This window comes from Amblyomma americanum, chromosome 2 (assembly GCF_052857255.1).
Source record: "Amblyomma americanum isolate KBUSLIRL-KWMA chromosome 2, ASM5285725v1, whole genome shotgun sequence".
Classification (NCBI taxonomy): Eukaryota; Metazoa; Arthropoda; class Arachnida; order Ixodida; family Ixodidae; genus Amblyomma; species Amblyomma americanum.
Window position 1 is genome coordinate 229,906,475 of NC_135498.1, and position 24,282 is coordinate 229,930,756.

The following is a 24,282-nucleotide window of genomic DNA, read 5'->3' on the forward strand; positions in this document are numbered from 1 at the left end:
CTCCGCACTTTGTTAATTCTCTCTTGGGACAGACTGCAACTCATACTCAATGGACTGAAAGCTGTGGCGTACATATGAAGGGCGCTGCCTTTTGTGGCTAAACCGAATTCCAAAAAATAAATCCGCACTCCTTTATTCGCTTGTTATCGGTGTAAGCCGAGAGGTCCAACCGCTAGTTCGTAATTCAAAACTGATTTCTGTGAACCTTGCCTCACGGAGCACAGAACCAAACAGCGAAGACTGACCTGGCCGATCTCTTGCATGAAGAAACTTTTCAAGGAGGCGCTAATCAGTGACGACAGGACGACACATTAAAGACAGTGTTTTTTTTTTTGCCGTGTCGTCCTTTCGCCATGTGGTCTTCCTTTTAGTACTTTAAAATACTCACCAACTATAGCACATCACCGAGTTTTGCAAATCACCGGCGGCTTCCGGGAAATAAAAAACTTGAAGGTACACTTAAGCTCACCTGCCTGTGGTCCCCTTTGCGTATCATTTCGTAGGCACGGACACTGCTGTTTCTTTCACAATCAGAAAACAGTTAATCTATCCTTAATAACACAGTGTAATAGCAATAGAGATTCCCCCAGCGCAAGAAGTCATTCTCTGTCGCCTATGTTCCGCTTGCACAGGGGTATTTTATAACCTGCCCTTTCTCTTTCTCTTACTTTGTTGGCCGAAAAATGTTAGTGATCGATTAGGATTAGGGATTGTTGGTTTAATGATTACTCTGGTGAAACCAAGAATAATCGTACTTCGAGTTATTGACCAATTCGCTCTCGCCCTGCCATATGCTAGCCGTCACGGTTAGTTCAGCTGGTTGAGCGACAGCCCAAGCGAACTGCGGGTTCTGCATTAAAACCCGGGATGGGACGAATTTTTCTTGAACTACGAAGTTTCTGTGGAAGCTGTACAGCTTTTCTCTGTAGCCGTATGGCTGCGCTTGAGTGAATGCAAATGTGTAATAATTCCTCACCTTGTTGGTTTTTGAATGACAAATAGGAATAGTTGTTTGGCATTCTCCTCGTCAAATAGCCAGTAAGCCGACATCAATACATTGGCCTGACTGGCACAGAAGCCAGTAAACCAACACCAATAGATTATTGGCACTGTGTTGGAGAAACAAGAAAGTATGCCGGCTTCAATAGGATACATTGAACTGCAAAGAATCCTGACGGGTAAGGCCATGATGTTATTTGCTGTTCTTATACACTACTCATTTAGCTCCTTGCTGTGCTTTGTAGTATACTTCACTTTACTTTGTTTTTTACTGAGACCGTTGCGCTTTCATGCGACTGTAAATTGCTGCAACTGCTTTCGAATTTGTTTAAACTACGTTACCTTGCATTATAGGGCCTCCCTTAACGGTTTTAATCCCTGAGATCTCCTACCCCCAGTAGCACAAATGGGGCTCTGAATTGTGGGCCCAGCACGGGCTGCCCATAGGGGCACGATGTGGGATATGTGCGGGATTTGCAACTCGGCATTAGGGGGGACCCTCAAGGGCAGCCCCACAAAGCTCTGCGCTGGATCCCTTGAGGCTGGACCATTCCGGGCCCCCGTGGGCTAGCCCGTACTGGGCCCACGTGGGCTAGCCCGTACTGGGCCCACGCAGGCTAGCCCATACTGGGCCCACGTGGGCTAGCCCGTACTGGGCCCACGTGTACTAGCCCGTACTGGGCCCACGCAGGCTAGCCCATACTGGGCCCACGTGGGCTAGCCCGTACTGGGCCCCTAACGGCTAGCCCTTTCTGGTCCCAGTGGGCTTCATAGGTGATAACTTGAGGGAAGTCAACAGACGTAACCCATATAGAACCGATAGCTGTATGCCTTTGGGCCCACTGACCCACTTAGACTTAAGGCCCACCTTGCCAACCCAGAGAGGGTTTCTTCACTTCATCAGTATTTTCTGTGTGCATGTTACAACTGAAAAACAATGCAAGTAAGAATGCTTCTTATTTATTGATTTGTTTTTGCAAGACATTTTGGGCAATCTTGCTTACAAAGACCCAATTACCGGGGTGAAGGGTCCAAACCCTTCATTCGTGCTTTCCAACCGCTATCCCAGTCTCTCGCCCCCTGCAGGAACGCAACCACTCTGTTGTTGATGCCTTCCATGGTGGCTGTTGGGATTCTGCGCTGCACAGCAGATGTAAATGTGAACAAATAAACACACATATCAAACTGATATACATTATGGTGGATAAAAATCACTTTGCACAGCATTACAGTCACATCTTCCAGGAAAGGCTTCATAACTGTATGCAATGCTACAATGTGCAATGCTTGAAATATCAGCAAATTTCTTTTGCTATTAATATCCGTAACCATAATAACCATAAATATCCATAATAAGAATAACCAAAAGGTGCATGAGCCATTAAAGGACTATAGACACCTGAATTTATTGTGCTTTTTTCTGTCAAACGATGCGTTAGATAATAAAATACATAGATTACCAGGTGGTATTTACCTTCAACCCCGCTAAATAATTTATAATTGAATTTCTTCCCTCATGCTGTCTTGGTTCCATTGACCGAACGCCGACTGCCGTCAAGTTTATGTTTTGGTCCCATGATGCGACAAGAAAAACTAATACAATCATTGATATGTAGCTTTAATTCACTACGACATTTAATCCAGACTCTTCCAAGACCTGGAATGACAAAAAATGACCTGTCAGCAATAATATAACCAATTTTTTATTCCTCATGTGATATTAGCATCAACTACACGTCACAGTCGTTCGACTGATGGAGCCGAAACAGTGTCAAGAAGAAATTAAATTGTAGAAAAGCTGCAGATTGCACTAGTTGGTTTGATGCATAGTGGTGGTTAAAAAAGCGCAAACATACACGGACCATGTAAGAGACGAGACACACAAACCAGCGCTGAACTTACAACAGATTTTTTATTAGGAAGAAGCACGTCATATACACACACGAAAAAACAGCGTACATGGGGAGTGTCAACAAGACTCCTAGTGCTAGTAGAAGGAAAAAACAGCTTTAAAAGCACGTGTTTATGTGCAGAACCACTACCCACTATGTAAAATAGTGATTTCTCGAAGCGATAATGTAACAGATGGCGTACTCACGCACCCATTACTTTTCAGATATATGAAACGCCTCAGCTACTTCTTTTGTGCGCTGGTCAGAACGAGTGAACAAGACATCAGTATCGTCAAAGAACGGCGTACAATTGCACGTGAAAGAATGCTTAGCTAGGTTAGTTTCTTTAATTAGCATGCTCCATGAGCTGCACGTTAACACGGCGGCCAGTCTGGCTTATGTAGGTAAGGCCACAGGACAGGGATTTGATACACTATGCCAGTCTTGCAGGGAACATATCTATTTTCATGATTTATGTTGCAAGCATTTCTTCTGCGCCCTTCATGCCTTCTTTGAACCGCCGCCCCCCCTCTTTCTAGCTTGTTAGGTGCAGAGAACAGAACCTTTATTCCATGCTTGCTTCCCAGTGTTTTAATCCAGTGCGACAGTGTGTGGACATATGGCATAACCAGTACCTTTCTTCTCCCTTCCTCCGAATCCTTTTCCAGCCCCGAGGTACTTGCAGACGATTTCAGCTCACGGAGGACTTTGTCTGCACTCGAAACGAGAACTAAGTCCGGGAAACCAGCTTCCCTACATCTGTCTGCCTGGGCTAAGAGACTAGGCATCATTTTATAAGATTTCTTTACTGCTATGCCTAAGCATCCTGTAATGATGCCACATTTTACAAGCTTTGAATGAAAAGACCTGTAATTCAAAAGAGGCTTTTCACTCCTAGTGGAATACTGCCAACAGACATGGTTGGGTTCGAAAGACAATTTTAAATCATGAAATTGCAAGACTGTTTCTTGAGGGACTTCATGTGTGAACCTCAGCCCTGACCCATTACGTGCAAAATCATCAAGAACATTTGACACAAATTCGGGATTCACGGACCTAGCCAGTACCAGGTAATCGTCCACATAACGGAAAATGCGTATCCAATAACCAGATAGATCACGCTCAACTTTAATATCAACCCGTCTTAGATAAATGTTACTGAGAGTGGGAGCTACCTTGGCACCTATGCACACATCCGATTTTTGCATATAAAGTCGACAATCCTTCTCAACAAGCGTGTTACTCGGGTAGTAAGATAACCAACCGTTCCAGAAAGGAACCTGTTGTGATTCCACACTCATTAATTGTTGTCCTCCGTAATACATTGCTGAACATACTGGATTAGTTCAAAGTGTGGAAGAGAATAAAACAAATCAACCACATCTGCGTTTAAACCGTCACATAGTGCCCGGCTCTCATTTCGGAGGAAATCAGCTACTGCCTCAGAATTAGGTACGAGAAACCGATCCTTTACGCGAAGTGACGACAAATGGTTGCGAAGATAGGTAGACACAAACAACTGGCAAGAATTGTGCTCAGAGACGCTTCTCCGGAAAGAAACGTTAGGCTTGTCCATCTTAGCAGTAAACAAAATTTCTAGTACAGTGTTCAGCTTCCTTCCCTTTCTTTGCTACACCTTCTAACTTAAAACCTCCGAAGTAGTCGCCGCCTTCTCTGAACACTCGGTGCTAGAAATTTTCTTTAGTACTAAGACACACAAGCCTAAAACATTTCTTACCGTGCAACCGTCTCTGAGCACAATTCTTGGCAGTTGGTTGTGTCTACCTATCTGTGCAAACATGTCGTCACTTCGCGTAAAAGGATCCGTTTGTCGTACCTAATTCTGAGGCAGTAGCTGATTTCCTCCGAAATGAGAGCCCGGCACTATGTGAATGTTTAAACGCAGATGTATTTGATTTGCTTTATTCTCTTCCACACTTTGAACTAATCCAGCAAGTTCAGCAATGTATTACGGAGGACAACAAGGAATGCGCGTTCCAAAATGAGTGTGGAATCACAAGAGGATTCTTTCTGGAACGGTTGGTTATCTTACTACCTGAGTAACAAGCTTGTTGAGTAGGATTGTCGACTTTATATGTAAAAACCGGATGTATACATAGGTGCCAAGGTAGCTCCCACTCTCAGTAACATTTATCTAAGCCGGGTTGATACGAAAGTTGAGACTGATCTAGCCAGTTACTTCATATGCATTTTCCGTTACGTGTACGATTACCTGGTGCTGGCTAGGTCTGTGAATCCCAAATTTGTGTCAAATGTTCTTGGTTTTTCTGCACGTAATGGGTCGAGGCTGAGGTTGACACATGAAGACCCTCAAGAAACAGTCATGCAATTCCTTGATTTAAAATTTTCTTTCGAACACAACCATGTCTCTTGGCAGTATTCCTCTAGAAACGAAAAGCCCTTTTTGAATTACAGGTCCTTTCATTCAAAGCTTGTAAAAAGTTGCATCGTTACGGGATTTAGGCATGGCAGTAAAGAAATCTTATAAAATGATGCCCAGTCTCTTAGCCCAGGCAGACAGATGTAGGGAAGCTGGTTTCCCGAACTCAGTTCTCGTTTCGAGTGCAGACAAAGTCCTCCGTGCACTGAAATCGCCTGCAAGCACCTCGGGGCTGGAAAAGGATTCGGAAAAAGGGAGAAGAAAGGTAGTGGTTATGCCATATGTCCACACACTGTCACACCGGATTAAAAGAGTGGGTAGCAAGCATGGGGAAAAGTTTCTGTTCTCTGCACCTAACAAGCTAGAAAGAGTGGGGGCGGCGGTTCAAAGAAGGCATGAAGGGCACAGAAGAAATGCTTGCAACATAAATCATGAAAATAGATATGTGTCCTGTAAGACTGGCGTACTGTATCAAATCGCTCAGTCCTGTGGCCTTAGCTACATAGGCCAGACTGGCCGCTGCGTTACCGTGCGGCTGATGGAGCACGCTAATTCTTTAATAAAGAAAGAAACTAACCTAGCTAATCATTGTTTCGCGTGCAAATGTGCACCGTTCTTTGACGATGCTGATGTCTTGTTCACTCATTCTGACCAGCGCACTAGAAAATTAGCTGAGGCGTTTCATATTATCAAGAAAGTAGTAGGTGCGTGAGTACGCCATCTGTTACATTATCGCTTCGAGAAATCAATATGCTACATAGTAGGTAGCGATTCTGCAGATACACACCTGCTTTTAAAGCGGTTTTTACCTTTTACTAGCATTAGGAGTCTTGTGGACATTGCGCTTGTGCGCTGTTTTTTGGTGTGTGTGTATATATATGACGTGCTTCTTCCTAATAAAAAATCAGCTGTAAGATCAGTGCTGGTTTGTGTGTCTCGTCTTTTACTTGGTCCGTGTGTGTTTGTGCTTTTGGACCACTGCTAGGAAATTCAATAATAAATTATTTAGTGGTCGTACAGGTAAAGAATGTCTAACGCATGGTTTGAAAGAAGAAAACACACAAGCAAAAATTTGGTACCTATAGTCCTTTAAATTTGGATGGCTACTCAGTAATTGATAAAGGAATTGCTGAAAATTACAACCGGTAGATTGAAAGTAGCTTTTTCCTGCAATTAGATGGTGTGTTCACAAAACATCTATACCCCTAGAAGATTCACGTGTACTCACCAACAATTGTGCTTTACAGCCGAACGTTCTTAAATGCTTCGTTTCGCCCCGTCCCTTTAATGTGTACCTGAGGGCCACAGGAGTTTTCACTACAGTCTTCATAATAAGTTTTGTAGCCTCATCAGCTGTCTCACCCCCAATGAGTGCAAGCTTTCTGATCTGAAATAGATAGTACAAAGTGAACTATGCCATGAAAACCATACAATGAATCTTTCATAAAACTCTGTCTTCAAGGAACCATGTGCAAGTCAACAAAAAAACAGAAGCATGCAGAACAAGGTTATACAGAGGACTCAGACCTATGATTACAGTGGCATGACTCAGCTTAACGATAACAGAATTCTCTGTTGTCTTCTAAACGCCCATCTTTGCATCATTATATTAACTTCTTTTTATTCATGACTCAATGGCATATGCTTCGCAAACAGTAAGGAAAGGGGAAAAAGTGAAGCCATTGCTTTAAGGCTACCTTGAACCATGACAAAATTGTAGTCTGAAGCTACATGAGTGATGTAAGCACATAACCGTCAGCTGCCACTATGAACAAGGCTAATGCTTGTGCTAATTTCTTGTAGTAGGCTAGATATTATCTACAGCAAATCCTCATTCAAATACACTTGTACAAAATGAAACTTCCAGGTCTACAAATCTAATCGCAACATTTGGCAATTGCGAACTGCCAACTTAATCTGAAGTGGACTCACTATATGTAGAGGGCTGAAATTAAACTACAGCTGAAAAAAAAACACTATGCATCAAAATTATATTAAAAGGAATCAATACGTTGCCTGTAGTTCATAGGCACAATTGGAAGAAATGCCATATACCCAGTCAAAAAAAAACACCAGCTCGTTTCTGGTGTTTATACCAAACTTTTTTTTTTAGACACGGGTTCGGGTGTGACCGTTTCTGTCCCGACCAGACCAGGATATTCAGACACGGGTCCTGATGTGGTGTAGTGTGGTGTGCTTTAGTGTGTTCTGGTCTGGTGTTCTGTGCTGTGACCCGCTTGTCTGATACCGGCTCTGGTGTGCTTTGGTTTAGTGTTTCCTGGTGTGATCGGTGTACCATTCGATTTGGTGTGGTTGGCGCACCGTAGAATGTCTTGATTGAGATGCTGTGAGTATGGACATACTATCGTGAGAAAAATTAAGAGATGCCTGCAAATGCAAGCCAAATGGTATAAAACGGCAAGCACTCCTGATGTCGTGACAGGTGCACTAACATCCCCCAATCTCGCTGCGCCGGCCTTGATGACAAGAACATTTCATTAGATGGCACCTGCACGCAGTTAGGCATAGTGTGGCACACATTCGCAGTGCCAATTTTTCAGGATTTTACACTGAAGCATGCACATAATGTTCTTGCCGAAGACGAAGAGCAAGCACGTATCGTAAAGAAAGAAAAATTGCTCACATTTGCTCAAAAGCATCCTTAGCTTCATTGGTAGACCAAATTGGCAGTATAGTCAAAATGGAGGCCCCTAGGATGATAGCGTGCACCTTTTCTGAAAAACGTAGAATAGGTTGCATTTCCCTGATAGCAGCTTGACACCAGCTGTGTAGCCACAACGCCTGAAGAACAACAGAACAAAATCAATAATTTGTGTGAAATACACTATAATATACACAGTGCAAAGACAACCAGCAAACACTGCTATTAAATTTAGCTCAGTAGTGCAAACATATACTACACATTCAATTTACTTGCAATGCCTTTGCAGTAAATCAATTGTCTTCTGCTTTATAGTAAATCAATGCTACTCACATAAAGCACCCCACTCGCATTAATTTGCTTGAAATCAGTGTCTGTATGAGCTAGTATTACACACTTTCATTCACACAGTGCAATGATGAACACGGACAAGGAGGAAGACACAGAAAAACACTTTGGGGTGCCTCTTCCCTTGCCCCTGTTCGTCATCATGCTGTGTGAATGAAAGTGCGCATTATTGCGTTAAATGCTTTTCTTTTGTATTCATAACTAACTGCATATATTTACAACACAGCTGGGTATGCCTGCATCATAATATGAATTCCTATCATATTTTGGTGCTGCAGCTGATATTGAGCATGACAGTCCTTCTAACACAAAGTCAGGCTTTCTGAGATAATCAACAGCACTCTAGTATCTCCGGTAATTTGATTCATGACCAGGCTCAGAGATACTAATACTTGGCAACCTAGAGAAATAAATCGATATGAAAATTCTACTGCTACAGAAAACAAAAAATAAGAGGAATTAAGGAATTAGATAAATGATTACAAGATGCCCATAAAGATGGGCACAAAAAGGAGATAAGATGTTCAACAAAAAAAAAAACATTTGATGCAAGTATATTTCAGGGTGACAAAATCCATGTATTGAGACTTTTTATGCGCACAGGGTGCAGAACTGTAAAGCACCGGCTGGCTGCATCTGTGTAGAAGACCATTCCTCTTCATTTCTTCCAAAATAGTGGCAGCAAAGCATAAAAAGCTGACTGGTGAAATTTATTTTCAGCTGAATGCCACATACAAAATGACAAGGCTGGAATGTTAATGATTCAAAAGGAAACCTTAAACAAGATACTCTGAACTCTGGCACTGGTAAAACCCCAATGGATATGCAAAAAAAGTTGGCAGATTATTTTTCGTGCTGAATGCATTGAAACCAAAGCTGCCTGAGCGCACCTCAGTTTTGTTTAGGTATAGCTTGCTATACACATCCTGAGCCTCTGGTGCAGTTCACTGCACAGTACCTGCACACTTGCACACATACAAAACCTACACTAGATTCTGCGTACTGTGCATTGTCCACTATGGTACCTTGCACGCCCCGTCTTCCAGTGAGATGCACTTCTTTTGGTGCATCCACGCGTTAGGGTTCCAGTTATAAAAAAATGTCAGAGTTGATTACGAGTTAAGTGAATAAGCTTAACCAGTTGACTGGTTCTAAGCAGGCAGATCACTTGCAAGAGCCGCTTCTCACAACAAGGCAGATAACAATAATGGCTTCAGGGTACTGTAGGATTAACACTCTTGTCTGGGCGAGTTGGTTCATTTCTAACAAATAATGCACTTGCGCAAAGAAAACAGGACACAACAAAGTAACACATACGACATACGCTCTGTTCTTGTCGTATGTGTTACTTTGTTGTGTCCTGTTTTCTTTGCGCAAGTGCATTATTTGTTAGGGTACTGTAGTGCAGGACTCCAAATTAATTTAGACCAAGTGGGTTTTTTATGCTTTGCTGACATTGTATGGCAGACTGGTGCCAAAGTAGCAATGTTTACTGCCACACATACATAACACACAAGTCGCATGGTTCCTTCCAACATGTTGCAACAAAGTATTCCAACTGCTTCGAGCCATTTTATAGGCCTCACTGGGCCATCCCAGCTAGGTGTGAAACAAAAGTGACTAAGATATGCTTTGTCATATTCAATGCTACAAACTATTTTTTACAAAGCATGCAGCAAAACTATCGAAAGAGAGCTCAAGCACACCTATGCTTGAGTAAAAAGTAGCCAAAATTTTTTTACATGTAAACTGAAGTAGCCGAAGTTAGAACGTGACTTGCAAAACTGTATGTGTAAAAGCTAGACAAGAGAGCAGAGAAGGTAAAGGTAAACAGGGGCTCATTATGGGCTACATGATAGACTCTAAGTCACTTCTATCATGGCATCTGGCAGCTAAACAATAGGCCGGCTAGCATTCAATTCAAGCTTATTTTCATGCTAAATGCTTTCAGTGATGGCTACAAGTTATAACATATAAATTTTCGTTAAGTAAAGACAACCAGAGGATTCATGTACGATGGCAAATGTGGCGGCACTCACGAATGCCTACACTGAATCAGCATCACTTAGGCCTCAGTACCTAAAATCCAAGCTTCAGGGCAAATGACTTCTAAGTACTGTCCGTCTTCTGTTTCCATGGCATGAGAAGTATTCACTAAAAGTTGTTCATTATAAGCAATTTCACTGATCATGCACTGCCGCACTGCACACAGAGCTAGGCATTTAATCTGCTTTTATCATCACACAAGCTAACTGCACCTATCAATTAACCTCCTGTAAATAAACTTTCACATAAAGTCGAGAGTGTGACGGAATCCCGTCTGGCCGGGGGGATACATTTCAAAACAAAGAGACGCCGACCAGTAAAACGAAAAAATTGTATTGACGTTTCGGCGCCCAGAACGGGGGCCTTGTTCACAATGGAAACACACCAAGAGGGTTCGTCTTTTTAAAAGCTATAGTAATCGCCGTAAAGATCGCGCGTAAATCGGGTTAAGATTGCCCTCGTTACGATTAAGCGTGTGAGCCGTTGTCTGTATCACCAGGGACTCGAGATGAAGCCGTGATGTTGTCAGTTTCTCTTTTTCGATGATTCTTGCTTTTTCCCAATCTATTCTGTGATTTGCCGTCACCGCGTGCTCTGCCAAGGCGTTATTGCGGGTATCTTCTTTCTGCACATCACGAGCATGTTGCTGTAGGCGCTTCTTGTAACTTCCGGTTTCGCCGATGTAAACACCGTTGCAATCTGCACAAGGGATGGCGTAGACAACTCCTGGGAACTTCTCTTTTGGCAACTGATCTTTGACGTTCATCAGTTGTTGTCGCATTTTCTTGACAGGGACATGGGCAACTTGCACGTCATAATCTCGTAATACACGGGCGAGGCACTCACTTGTTTTCGGCACATAAGGAATAGCCGCACGTTTCTTGGGCGGAAGAGGGGCGTCCGGATGACGAGGCCGTGACAGCCGTCGTTCTGTGGACCTGATGAAATGGCTTGGGTAACCACAGCTAGTGAGATCTTTTCGTACCCTTGACGCGTCCGCAGCGGCGTCAGTGGTGTTTGTGCATATCTTCTTGGCCCGCTGCATTAAACTGCTCACAACGGCTCTTTTTTGGGCGGCAGGATGGACGGAACTGAAATGTAGGTAGCGGCCTGTATGTGTAGCCTTTCTATACACGCTAAACGACAACTTCTGGCCTTTCCTTGAGACGAGGACGTCCAGAAAAGGCAGACTGCCGTCCACCTCTTCTTCCAACGTAAACTGAATGGCGTCTTCCTGGCTGTTCAGGTGTGTCAGAAACTGGCTCACCGCGTCCTTGTGCAGAATGCAAAAGCAGTCGTCGATGTAACGGAAGAAGACCTTGGGGGCAGGGTGAAAGGAGGTTAACGCGCGTCGCTCCAATGACTCCAAGGTGAGGTTAGCGGCCGTCACCGAAACAGAAGCACCCATGGGGGTCCCATGGACTTGCTTGTAGTAGTTTCCCCTAAAAACAAAGTAGGTATTGCTCAGGCAGAAAGCAAGCAGCCGGCGCAGGTCCCGTGCTTCTATTGGCGATCTTTCCGGTAGAGAGGCATCGCTATCGAGCGCAGCGGTGCATACGTCGACAGCAAGGTCAGTCGGTACACTCGTGAACAGGGACTTCACGTCGAAAGACACCATCAATTCACTGTCTTCGATCAGGGTGTTGCGGGTCTTCTCAACAAAGTCGTATGAGTTGCGAACGTGGCAAGTCCCATGGCCAACAAGCGGGGAAAGAACACGGTGCAAGAATTTGGAGAGGCTGTGCAGAGGGGAGCGGGTAAAATCCACGATAGGTCGCATTGGAACTCCTGGTTTATGTATCTTTGGCAAGCCATAAAACGCTGGCGCGGAACCATTGTGGCATAGTAACTTGTAGTAGAGCGGTTTTTGGCTCGGCGGGACGAACTGAAATACGTCGGCGAGAAGCTTCTGTAGTTCCCTCTCCAACTTGAGTGTAGGGTCCTTCTTGAGGCGGACGTACGTGTCACCGTCTTCCAGGAGAGACAGTATCTTGCGGTCATAGTCAGACTTGTCCAAAAGGACTGTCGCGTTGCCTTTGTCTGCTGGCAAAATTACAATATCTTTGTTGTCACGGAGGCTCTTCATAGCGGATTGTTCCTCGCGAGACAAAGCAGAACGGGAAGGCCCGCGATGAAGGCGTTGAGAACGCCCACCACCCGTGTGCGGGCCTCTTCGCGGCGAGTGTTCTCAACTTGGCTGATCGCATTTTCCACAGCGCATACCAACTTCTTCCTATTCGGTGCAGCTCCTAGGCTGAAATTCAACCCCAAATTCAGAACAGCCTCTTCAGCTCGGTTGGGCTTATACGATGAAAGGTTATGCACAGCGGGTTTTGAAATCATCGTCTGCCCTCTCTGGTGCTCGGATAGGAGCCTGCCTAACTTATTGTCATGAGCACGCTCACCTTTCTGGCGTTGATGTTCCATCTTCTGATTTGCGTGCAACTGAATGCTGGTGAACTCATTAGGAGATTGGTGTTCTAGACGACGACGAGCAAAAAACGCTTCGTTCTCCAGTGCGCGGATTTTTCCTTTGCAGTCCAAGATTCTTGCTTGCAGGAGCTGATGTTCCGCTTTGCCAACCACACTGAGCCCAAAAGGCGTCGACACCGGTCTGTTGAGACGCAAGGAGCGGGGAACCAAGGCGCGGGCTTTGCATGTTAGAGTAAAATTCAGGTGAGCCTTGAATGAGGCAATACGGCAGTTGAGGCCAACATACTGACGAATCTTGGTGATGATTCCCGTTCTGCTTTGTCTGGTGATGATTCCCGTTCTGCTTCCCGTTCTGCTTTGTCTCGCGAGGAACAATCCGCTATGAAGAGCCTCCGTGACAACAAAGATATTGTAATTTTGCCAGCAGACAAAGGCAACGCGACAGTCCTTTTGGACAAGTCTGACTATGACCGCAAGATACTGTCTCTCCTGGAAGACGGTGACACGTACGTCCGCCTCAAGAAGGACCCTACACTCAAGTTGGAGAGGGAACTACAGAAGCTTCTCGCCGACGTATTTCAGTTCGTCCCGCCGAGCCAAAAACCGCTCTACTACAAGTTACTATGCCACAATGGTTCCGCGCCAGCGTTTTATGGCTTGCCAAAGATACATAAACCAGGAGTTCCAATGCGACCTATCGTGGATTTTACCCGCTCCCCTCTGCACAGCCTCTCCAAATTCTTGCACCGTGTTCTTTCCCCGCTTGTTGGCCATGGGACTTGCCACGTTCGCAACTCATACGACTTTGTTGAGAAGACCCGCAACACCCTGATCGAAGACAGTGAATTGATGGTGTCTTTCGACGTGAAGTCCCTGTTCACGAGTGTACCGACTGACCTTGCTGTCGACGTATGCACCGCTGCGCTCGATAGCGATGCCTCTCTACCGGAAAGATCGCCAATAGAAGCACGGGACCTGCGCCGGCTGCTTGCTTTCTGCCTGAGCAATACCTACTTTGTTTTTAGGGGAAACTACTACAAGCAAGTCCATGGGACCCCCATGGGTGCTTCTGTTTCGGTGACGGCCGCTAACCTCACCTTGGAGTCATTGGAGCGACGCGCGTTAACCTCCTTTCACCCTGCCCCCAAGGTCTTCTTCCGTTACATCGACGACTGCTTTTGCATTCTGCACAAGGACGCGGTGAGCCAGTTTCTGACACACCTGAACAGCCAGGAAGACGCCATTCAGTTTACGTTGGAAGAAGAGGTGGACGGCAGTCTGCCTTTTCTGGACGTCCTCGTCTCAAGGAAAGGCCAGAAGTTGTCGTTTAGTGTGTATAGAAAGGCTACACATACAGGCCGCTACCTACATTTCAGTTCCGTCCATCCTGCCGCCCAAAAAAGAGCCGTTGTGAGCAGTTTAATGCAGCGGGCCAAGAAGATATGCACAAACACCACTGACGCCGCTGCGGACGCGTCAAGGGTACGAAAAGATCTCACTAGCTGTGGTTACCCAAGCCATTTCATCAGGTCCACAGAACGACGGCTGTCACGGCCTCGTCATCCGGACGCCCCTCTTCCGCCCAAGAAACGTGCGGCTATTCCTTATGTGCCGAAAACAAGTGAGTGCCTCGCCCGTGTATTACGGGATTATGACGTGCAAGTTGCCCATGTCCCTGTCAAGAAAATGCGACAACAACTGATGAACGTCAAAGATCAGTTGCCAAAAGAGAAGTTCCCAGGAGTTGTCTACGCCATCCCTTGTGCAGATTGCAACGGTGTTTACATCGGCGAAACCGGAAGTTACAAGAAGCGCCTACAGCAACATGCTCGTGATGTGCAGAAAGAAGATACCCGCAATAACGCCTTGGCAGAGCACGCGGTGACGGCAAATCACAGAATAGATTGGGAAAAAGCAAGAATCATCGAAAAAGAGAAACTGACAACATCACGGCTTCATCTCGAGTCCCTGGTGATACAGACAACGGCTCACACGCTTAATCGTAACGAGGGCAATCTTAACCCGATTTACGCGCGATCTTTACGGCGATTACTATAGCTTTTAAAAAGACGAACCCTCTTGGTGTGTTTCCATTGTGAACAAGGCCCCCGTTCTGGGCGCCGAAACGTCAATACAATTTTTTCGTTTTACTGGTCGGCGTCTCTATGTTTTAAAACTTTCACATAAAGACAACATCTACAATTATTTGGTCATGTCTTGTAAGTTTGGCATTATCCTTTGTTTGGCGCTTTCATATTATAAACCGCTAACAAACCTGAGTCGTAATTCTAACATACACTGTTGAAGTGACTATATGCTTCTGAGATAAATCCAGCTAAAGCTAGCAATTACCTCTCAGTGCATTCATTTTTCACTTCAGTGAATTATGAAACATCACTCCAGCGCACAAAAACACACGAACGAAGAGGATAGACACCACGGACACCGGACATATTTTTTGTGCACTGGGATGACGTCTCATAATTCTGCCCAGAACAGACTATCCTAGCCCTCTATGCTTAGCCTTGTGGAGAACCTTTTCCTTGCCTTCCGCTGTCACCTCCTGAGCACTTGCCACTGAGACTGCATTGTACAACTGCTCCTGTTGACCAGATGGTAATGGCAGTCCTCTTTTGAAATACTGCATCCTTTGGGATTCCCTTCATGGTGTCGTACATTGCCTTCTCTAACTTGAATTCAGATACACCTACAGGAAAAAGAACACGTGTATAAAACATTCTTAGCCATATTCGCAGCCAGGAATATGATAATTGTATTTGTACGCTTCACAGCGGCAGTATGCCTTAACTCCTGTTGAAGCAAGAAAGTAAGAAATCATTTTGTTTATTACCAACACAAGACTTACACATTGAAGTTGGCGGTGCCATGCAATAGTGATGAGTTTTGATAGCAGTGTGAAGTACAAAAGGCAACTGCTTGCTTTGACTTTTAGATTATGCAACTTTAGCTGCGCAATTATTGAAAAAAAATTGACTTCATCCTTGAAATTCGCAGATTAGTATGTGTGGTAGCAAATACTGAAAATAAAAATAATAGGAGCACTGCCAGTGTTTAAATCAACACACAGTGACTAGTTCGATTTATGGTTTGGCTTATATAAATTTAACGTCCCAAAGCGACTCAGGCTATGAGAGACGGTGTAATGAAGGGCTCCAGAAATTTCGACCACCTGTGGTTCTTTAGAGTGCACTGACATCACATCGTACACGGGCCTCAAGAATTTTGCCTTCATCGAAATTCGACCGCCATGGCCGTGATCAAATCCTTGTCTTTCGGGCCAGCAGCCGAGTGCCGTAACCACTCAGCCAGCGCGGCAGCTTCGCAGTGACTGCTAAGAGCACTTTTCTAATTACAGTTCTTGCCCATGCCCTTGTTGAGCAAGGCACTGATGCCGATTGACCTGCCGTAAATCTAATGTGTCCTCAACTTGCTGCCTGGTTAGCAATTTTTCTTGTAGTCAAAATTGAACAAAATACTACTTAATTTTTTGAGCTAGAAGCGCATGAGCTATTGATATAGTTAAAGGCACACAACTTAGTGCCTTAGAATAGTGTTCAACGAGGGACCCACATGCAGAGACACTGGGCTTGCCACAGTTTCCTTATACAAAGTAATACAGGAGTGCATGGCATGTGGTGTTCATGCTAAGAAATACAAAACATAAATAGAAAAAAAGCTGAATTGCAAAGAAAAACTAGAGACAAGTTCTGTCATTACACCTTATGTGACACTAGAGAGTACATGCTCATAAAGTAGTAAAATGGTCATTTTGAAATTTTGCACAATCATCAAATTGTCATGAGCATAGTCAATATGCCTTTTCTTCACACAAAAGGTTTCCAGTGGCTCCGGTGCACTTCACCTTCTTTTTAGTACAGTGCCTTTAAAAGACAGAAATTGGTCAAGGGCCACAAAATGGTAATAACTGTGCATCATCATTTTCATTTCCATGCTTCATTACTTTTGAACACAACCTTCCATATGACCCATATGATTTGCTGCAGGAGCAGGATTCTGGTGTGAACCATTCACATTCAACGAAGGACCTGGCTGCCTTTTCTAAGTGTACTAATTTTCACAATGAAAGTGCCATTGAGCGAGTTTGACAGCAAGCTAAAACATGATTTGAACCCAGTAGCTTAAGGAAATCTTAAAGTGTGTCCGTAACAATATGCTTGTAAAAAGACAACTTCAGGTGCCAATACTCATCAAAGTTGCCATCAGATCTCAGCTTTGGTGTGCTCATAAAGGGAGGATGGGGTGCTTAGTTATAATGGCCAGTTGTCACGGCTGGTACATTGTGCTACCTACCTCAATGATGAAGGCTGTGACAAACTATCCTCCAAAATCTGACATTTAGCAAAAAGGCTGAAAAGCAAAAGCAAATGAAGGACCACAGAGACCTGAAATTATTTCCTACTTGCACAGTTATGCACACCATAAAGAAAGCTGACAAATGGTACGAAGTTATACTGGTATTTTGGCCCCACATGCTCCCTCATTTGAGCCTCAATATCCTAACTAAAGCAATAAAAAAGACATGACTGTCAAAAAAGGCATAATAAGCTCCTGTAAAGCTCATCAGCAGTGAGAAAAACAAATTCTAACCCGCATAATAATACAAAAGTCAGCCAATGAGGCCCCTGTGTCAGTCAGTCATCAACTAAGAGACCATGTACAAATTATACACTGTAAATGCACAAACTCTACATGAGAGCAAAGCATGCCCTGCACTTGTGAAACAACTTTGTGTCAATGTAAGATTCTTGGCAACAGTAGGCATCACCATTAATGGCATGTGCTAAACAGAAAGAAGGCACCATGATGATGCTGTACAATTTAGAATTCAGCCTTTCAGTGAATTATATTTTGTCTAGTACCATGAGAACCATCAGAGGAGAAGGCAAAAATGAAAGGAAAGCTGCTGGCTGTCATGAAGCGTGCCACAAAAAAAACACTGAACAGAAGTGATGCACAAAAATAAGAAGGGATGCACTATGCGATTACACAACACACAACACAGGGCCCAACCAATGAATGAAAAGAGAACAAAAAGAAAGTAAGCAGTACTAAACACTGCTACCTCGGCAAGTTGAGAACAGTGAAATATACAACACCTAAAAAGTTAGTTTCAAGGACTATAAACACGTAATTTTGGTCGGATATTTTTTAAATGCAGCATTAGACATTAGAATACATGAATCCCCAAGTGGTATTTGCCTACCGTTAAATAAATTATAATTTCAATTCCTTCCCTGATGTTGTCTAGGCTTGATCAGCCAAATGATGACTGTGATGCCTAGTTGGCCTTTAGGCATGCTGAGGCATGGAAAAGGCTGCAATATAAATGTGGGTATACAATTTTAATTCACTACAACACCCGAAACCGCCTGTTTCTAAAGCTGGAATGACAACAAATGCTATACCAGTAGTTATATTACCATTATTATTATTATTATTATTGCTTTTGACATGACCTCAAAACCAACTACGCGTCGCAGTAATCGTTCGGTTGATAATACTGAAACAACAATTATAAATTATTTACCAGTCGTAGAGGAAATATCACGGGGTGGTCTACGTACATTAATGTCTAAGACATTAGAAAGAAGACGGAAGCAAACATCTGGTGTCCATAGTATATGCAGTTTCTTTGAAGCTTTGAAGATATCAGTTAGCATGCCGAAAGGCTGAGTCAAACAGGTAACTACAAGCTCCTAATTTCCTGTAAGTGTATTAGAGCAAGTATATTCACTGAACTCGCACAGTGTCATCACCAAGCAAGTGAAATGGCAAAAAAACCAAAACTCACCAAGATGATCACTGTGGTAACAATTTGTGATGAACATTCACATTTCTTCATTTAGCACTTTTAACGTTTTTGTACACTGAAGTAGTTTGCAGTAGACGGTGCTTACTTTCCACTCAGATCTAGAGGCAGTAAAAATATTGCAAATACAGTGAATAAGTTCATTTAACAGTACCTCTTGCTGGAGTTGCTGTAACGTTGTGTAACAAAAATAAAAACAGTGCTAATTTTTGCACAAACAGCACAAAAAGGACAGACAGGACGGGTGCTGTCCTGTCTGTTTTTTCTGTGTGGTTTGTGCAAAAATTAGCACTGTTTTTACTTTTGTTATACAGTGAGTAGCCACAGAAGAGAAGCTTACAAGAGAAGCTATCAAGTCCAATTATTGTTTCATCTTTGAGGAGCATTCACAGCTGCACTATATAACATTACTCGTATTCTTTTCACGAAGTGAATTAAGGCGTCTTTCCTGGACCAGTCTCTGAGGAGTGCCATGTGACACCGGCATTACTGCAGTACCTTGACATGGTTATCCTTCTACTATGATTGTCTATGAGGGATGCCACCACGTGAGATGGGTACTAGAGGAAAAAAGGATAAAAGCATTGTTCTCATGCTGTAATATCACCTTAGAATGCTTCCCTGTAGCTCATTACTTCATAATGTTTTTTTTTAAGCCTGACTGCATTTAAAGGGGTCTCTAGTGACTCGAGAACAGGTGGGGAGGGAACCAGAGAGGGAGAGAGAGAAAGTGGCTGAGCTGAGGCTATGCCAGTGTGCTCGTTCTTGCTGTGTAGCCTTGGAGCTGAGCAGCCAGCTCTGGACTCAATCGTGGTATGAGGGTGCGGGTTTCCCTTTTTCTTCTACCCTGTGTGTTTTCCTGTCAACTTTGCATTTTTTTCGTATCGGCTATAAGAAAACGTGCCAATGATTCTTGCTAAAATTCACCACGAAATTTTAGAAATGATAGGAGAAATGGTCCAAGTAACACTTGTTGCTGGGCTAGTTGTTGCATAGTTCTATGTACAAATGTTTGTGCAAAATAAGGGACAATCACAGGAAATGTGGACAAGATGTTTGTACATAACGTTTGTACATAAAAATGCTCCAACCACCACTAACAAGAAAAAGAAAATTGGTTGCTTGCTTCGGATTCATACACTCCCTACATTCTAGTACGGGGAGTGTCAGATTCCTCATTAGTTTGTAAGGGTTCTGAGGCCAGCCGAGACTCCCCTGTATTTAAGCACTGCTTGTTTCTGAGCATGAAACTGGCACTATCTGATGATGACCTATTAAGAAGAGACACACACGTTATTTTGAATAAGGGAATGCCAATACACTCCATCAACGTTCTGGTCTAAAGCAGATATTGCAACACACTGATCTCAACACAGAGGTGAAAAAAAACAGATCTTAGAAAACTTGATACATACTTGTGCTCTGCAATGTACGCTGAATGGGCAGAGACAAGAACAGCCCCAAATATGGACAGTGGAGACATCCTCTCCGATGAATCTCTTTTCTGACCTCTTCACTACTTAGGAGAAGGCACTTTACCTGCATAATATCATAATTTCCAGCTGTGTATTTTGCACGCACTTCTGGCACTTCCTGATGACTATTTGCATTGCTGGCCTTTCACACAACCACAAGAAAATGTTCAAACAGCCAAACTTCAAATACATGACACCACTTGCGCACACTAGATTTTATGATAAGCTCTGTACTACTTAGGTTATTCAAAGCCCCATAATTTGAAAGGGCTACAAAGCGCTCTTTTTCTAGGGCTACTTCTTCGTCAACACTTAGCAATGATTTCTATTGACGGCCGCCTGCAACTAAAAGAACTTTACCGCTGCAGGCAACGTTATCAATGTTACAAAAGTGATCGAGCAGGCAGCTCCCTGTTTGTTGGGGTATCGCAGTGACGCGTCGCTCAGTTCACTCAATCGCTTGCATGCCTTGACGCGTCACACCCCTCCCACTCTGAGCTTGACAACTGGTGTAATCGGCTCGTAGAGATGTGTTCTAACCTTAAGACGCCACATCAGATCACTATAAAGACGCACATACGCGTAGCGAATAACACAACGCTAAACAGACCAAGCGGCCCACGCTACAGGCAGTCTGCAACAGGCCGATACTGGCTTCAAAAACACGCGTGCAGGCAGTGCACGATCACGTCCCACGTCGAATAATGAACAGGAAGTCGGGCAACTACCTTAACGAAAGCCAAAAACATAGTCACGCGCCTTTCTGCGCGGTATACAATTGCCACATTTAGATTTATGACTCCTACGCGGGCCTGCCACTCAGCAAACGCATCTATGCATACACCTCGGCGCTAGCGTCGCAACGCATACACTGTGAACACTGACAGACAAGCAGGTTGATGGTTCGATGTAGAATGCAATTTGCTGCCGCGGAAACAACCAGTTACTCACGCGCAATGACGAAGGGAAACGAACAGGACAGAGCTGACAAAGCCTCGTCCCTTCCGCTCCTTCTCACCTTAGCGCTCGCTCGTTTATTTTAGCGGTCGCAAATTGCACGCACTCTTGCGCTACACTATGGGTCTCACATGAAAATGAAGACTCGACGCATTGCAGCACGGCCGGCTTCCGGTCGTGTATTGCAGTAACCGCTTTCTTCTCCTGCCCCGCGGCTGCTATGGTTGAAGTCGAACGCGTTGTCAATATGAAACGGCTCCATGCTTCTCGGCGTGGTCACTTTTTCACGAAGTACGCGAACGGCTGCATTGCTGACACGCCGCTCAAGCTACGATAAGCAGGAAACCCAAACGGAAGTTTGAAGGAACGATAATGAAATCACACAAACAGCACACGAACAGCAGCAGCACGGACCACGGCACGGCGCGGCGTAAGGCCTAGCCGGATATCACTCCGGAATGCACCGAGGAAGAGGAGGAGAGGAGGGTTTGCTGCGTCCTGCCACGTGCCCTGGCAGCAGCGCGCTGGATTTGAACGTCGTTGGGAAGCACGCTTCGCGCTGGCGCGGGGCTATTAGCGTGGCTATTAACGTCATGGTAAATAATTATGCAAACTGTTACAAAATTGCAGTTAGACTAAGGCGCTCCGCGCCTCCGTGTATCCTTGCCGAGCAGTTTTTGTCAAAAGCAGGCGACAATGTTTCTGCTCCTTGCAGAACAACTTGACAAGTTGTTTTCTTAGCTTTTCTTTTTTCTTTCCGGTCTTTTGCAGACCGGATTAACGAGCTTTCACTGCATATTTTTTAGCACAGCACCAAGTTTCTCCTAAACCGTATTTCTGCTTATGCTACAAATATATGATCTGCAGAACAAGTCTGCTTTGCTCAACTTGGTTTGGTTTATGGGGGTTTAGAGAGAGAGAATGAAAAGGAAACGCAGGGAGGTTAAATGGGGGTTTAAACGTCCCAAAGCGACTCAGGCTATGAGAGACGCCGTAGTGAAGGGCTCGGGAAATTTCGACCACCTGGGCACTGACATCGCACAGTACACGGGCCTCTAGAATTTCACCTCCATCGAAATTCGACCGTCGCGGCCGGGATCGAACCCGCGTCTTTCGGGCTGGCAGCCGAGCGCCGTAACCACTCAGCCACCGCGGAGGCTCTTACTCATCTTCAATAAAAAGTTAATCTCAAAGGTTCTATTGTAGCTTTCAACAAAATGTGTATTACTGCAAAAACTCAATAAATTGAACATCAAGGGACAATAAAAAAATTATAATTATCGAATGACCCGCAACAAAACAGACACGAACCACTTGTACAAGAGTATAGGTCGGAAGAGGGGACCGTCTCAGTTATTGCTGGCAGCCGGAATTCGTGTACCAATATGCTTTTTGAAGCGCATATAACTTAAATTACATGCTTAATTGCATATTCTATGCAGGATATATTTAGCTTGAACGCAGGAATGCAAGCTATTTGCCCACATCCGTCTGGCTTCATCAACGTGCTGAGTGGGCAGCCCATATACTGAGCGCATATATATATATATATATATATATATATATATATATATATATATATATATATATATATATATATATATATATATATATATATATATATATATATATACCCACACTTCACCCACGCGCCCATGCTTCATCGCTGTGGCACCCATGCAACCTTTTTGCATGTGATGTAGGATATGCAGCCAGACTAATGTAAGTGGGACTACATGTCCATAGGTGTCGCCGAGCAACGATCGCTAACATTACGCGTGATGTTTCTGCACTGCAAACTCCAGAATAATCGACGCAGGACTTACGAAGGCTACAGGCTGATATATACTCCTGTTTCCACACACAGTGTCGTCAGAGTGATGCACGGCTAGCCCCCATCGGGGTTGCCCGCAATTCACCGTCGCACAGCCCGGGTTCATGCACACACACTTTGCCACTGCATAGCCCACACTTAGTTCTTTTTGTATCAGATATGTAGGCAGGGAAGATGTGGGAATGGCTGATATGTGCCCATGCTCTGCCCACGTATTTTCTACTCCAATACACTGTGTAGCGCAGCAAAAGACGAGGACACAAGAGACGAGAGACGAACACCACGAGCGCTATAGCGCTCGTGGTGTTCGTCTCTCGTCTCTTGTGTCCTCGTCTTTTGCTGCGCTACACAGTGTATTGGAACTATGTACCAACAAGCCCAAAAAGCCACGCTACTGAACTGTATTTTCTACGCAGTGCCTTTGTAGGCTGTAGGCGGGAATATTGTATGTTTGCCCACACGCAGCTAGCCTCCTTGGATCCTTGAGGGTGCTGCAGGGGCCGCCCCTCTTGGGTTTGCCCGCACTTCACCATCATGTAACCCCATATTTTATGCACACGAACTGCATGCAGCCCATGCTTAGCCCTTTCATACCCTGTTTCGGATACAGGTGGGGAAGATGCGGGAACGACAAATGTGCTCACGCCTAGCCCATGCGGGACCAACGTAGGTGTTGCTCAGACAGCCCGAACTGCATGCCTACAACACTTCGCCACTGTGAAGCCCATGGTATAGCCCCTGTATTTTCCACACAGGACCCATGTAGGCCGAAGGCGGGAGTACTATCTCTTTGCCCACTCAAAACCACCGTGGCTCCCTCAAGGTGCTGTACGGGCAGCCCCAAGAGGGGCTGCCCACACTTCGCCATGATAGAGCCCGCACTGTTGCCCGCATGTTTCTGTGGTGGGACCCAGGCGGGCTGCCCGCTCTTTTTAAGCCCATGCGTAGCTGACGAGGGGCCCACTCAGGCATAAAATGGGCAGCCCAAACCTTTCTTGCCAGCACTGCCCCCACGAGGGACCCATGTAGGTTTATTGCGGGCTGCCACCAGCCCTCCTTGCCCATGTCGGACCCGCATGGTCCCGCCACCTTGTTCTACTGGGGACAATGCTAATTCTCTTTACTTATTTTGCTTGTATTCATAATGTCCAGTAAACTTGGACTAGTATGTGGCTTGAATCTAGAACAAGAATTTTACTTTTACGGTTGGAGGAACACGCCACGTAGTAAACACGCGTAATACCCAAAGAAGTGCCGTGGATGAGCAGCAAAATATTCAGAATACACGCCGTGAAGACAGCCTATGGGCTCCGTGCGCTGGTATGGTGGCGCCAGCAGCGACCACATCGCCAGCGCCGCCTCGTGGCATTCGCCGCGTTAACCG

The 24,282-nt window shown here is 44.7% G+C and overlaps 1 long non-coding RNA gene across 3 annotated transcripts; it reads right to left on the bottom strand.

The window, feature by feature from the left end:
• Positions 1–1,943: 1,943 nt before the first annotated feature.
• Positions 1,944–21,518, bottom strand: LOC144122207 (uncharacterized). Of its 3 annotated transcripts, none has more exons than XR_013312854.1 (7): positions 21,196–21,518; positions 20,048–20,171; positions 18,615–18,733; positions 15,329–15,488; positions 7,937–8,027; positions 6,521–6,679; positions 1,944–2,139 (listed from the first exon to the last, which is right to left on the bottom strand). It is a non-coding gene; the product is annotated as an uncharacterized LOC144122207 (long non-coding RNA). The 3 variants fall into 3 exon arrangements; XR_013312853.1 differs by having other exon boundaries at positions 7,937–8,094; XR_013312855.1 differs by having other exon boundaries at positions 15,318–15,488.
• Positions 21,519–24,282: the final 2,764 nt, after the last annotated feature.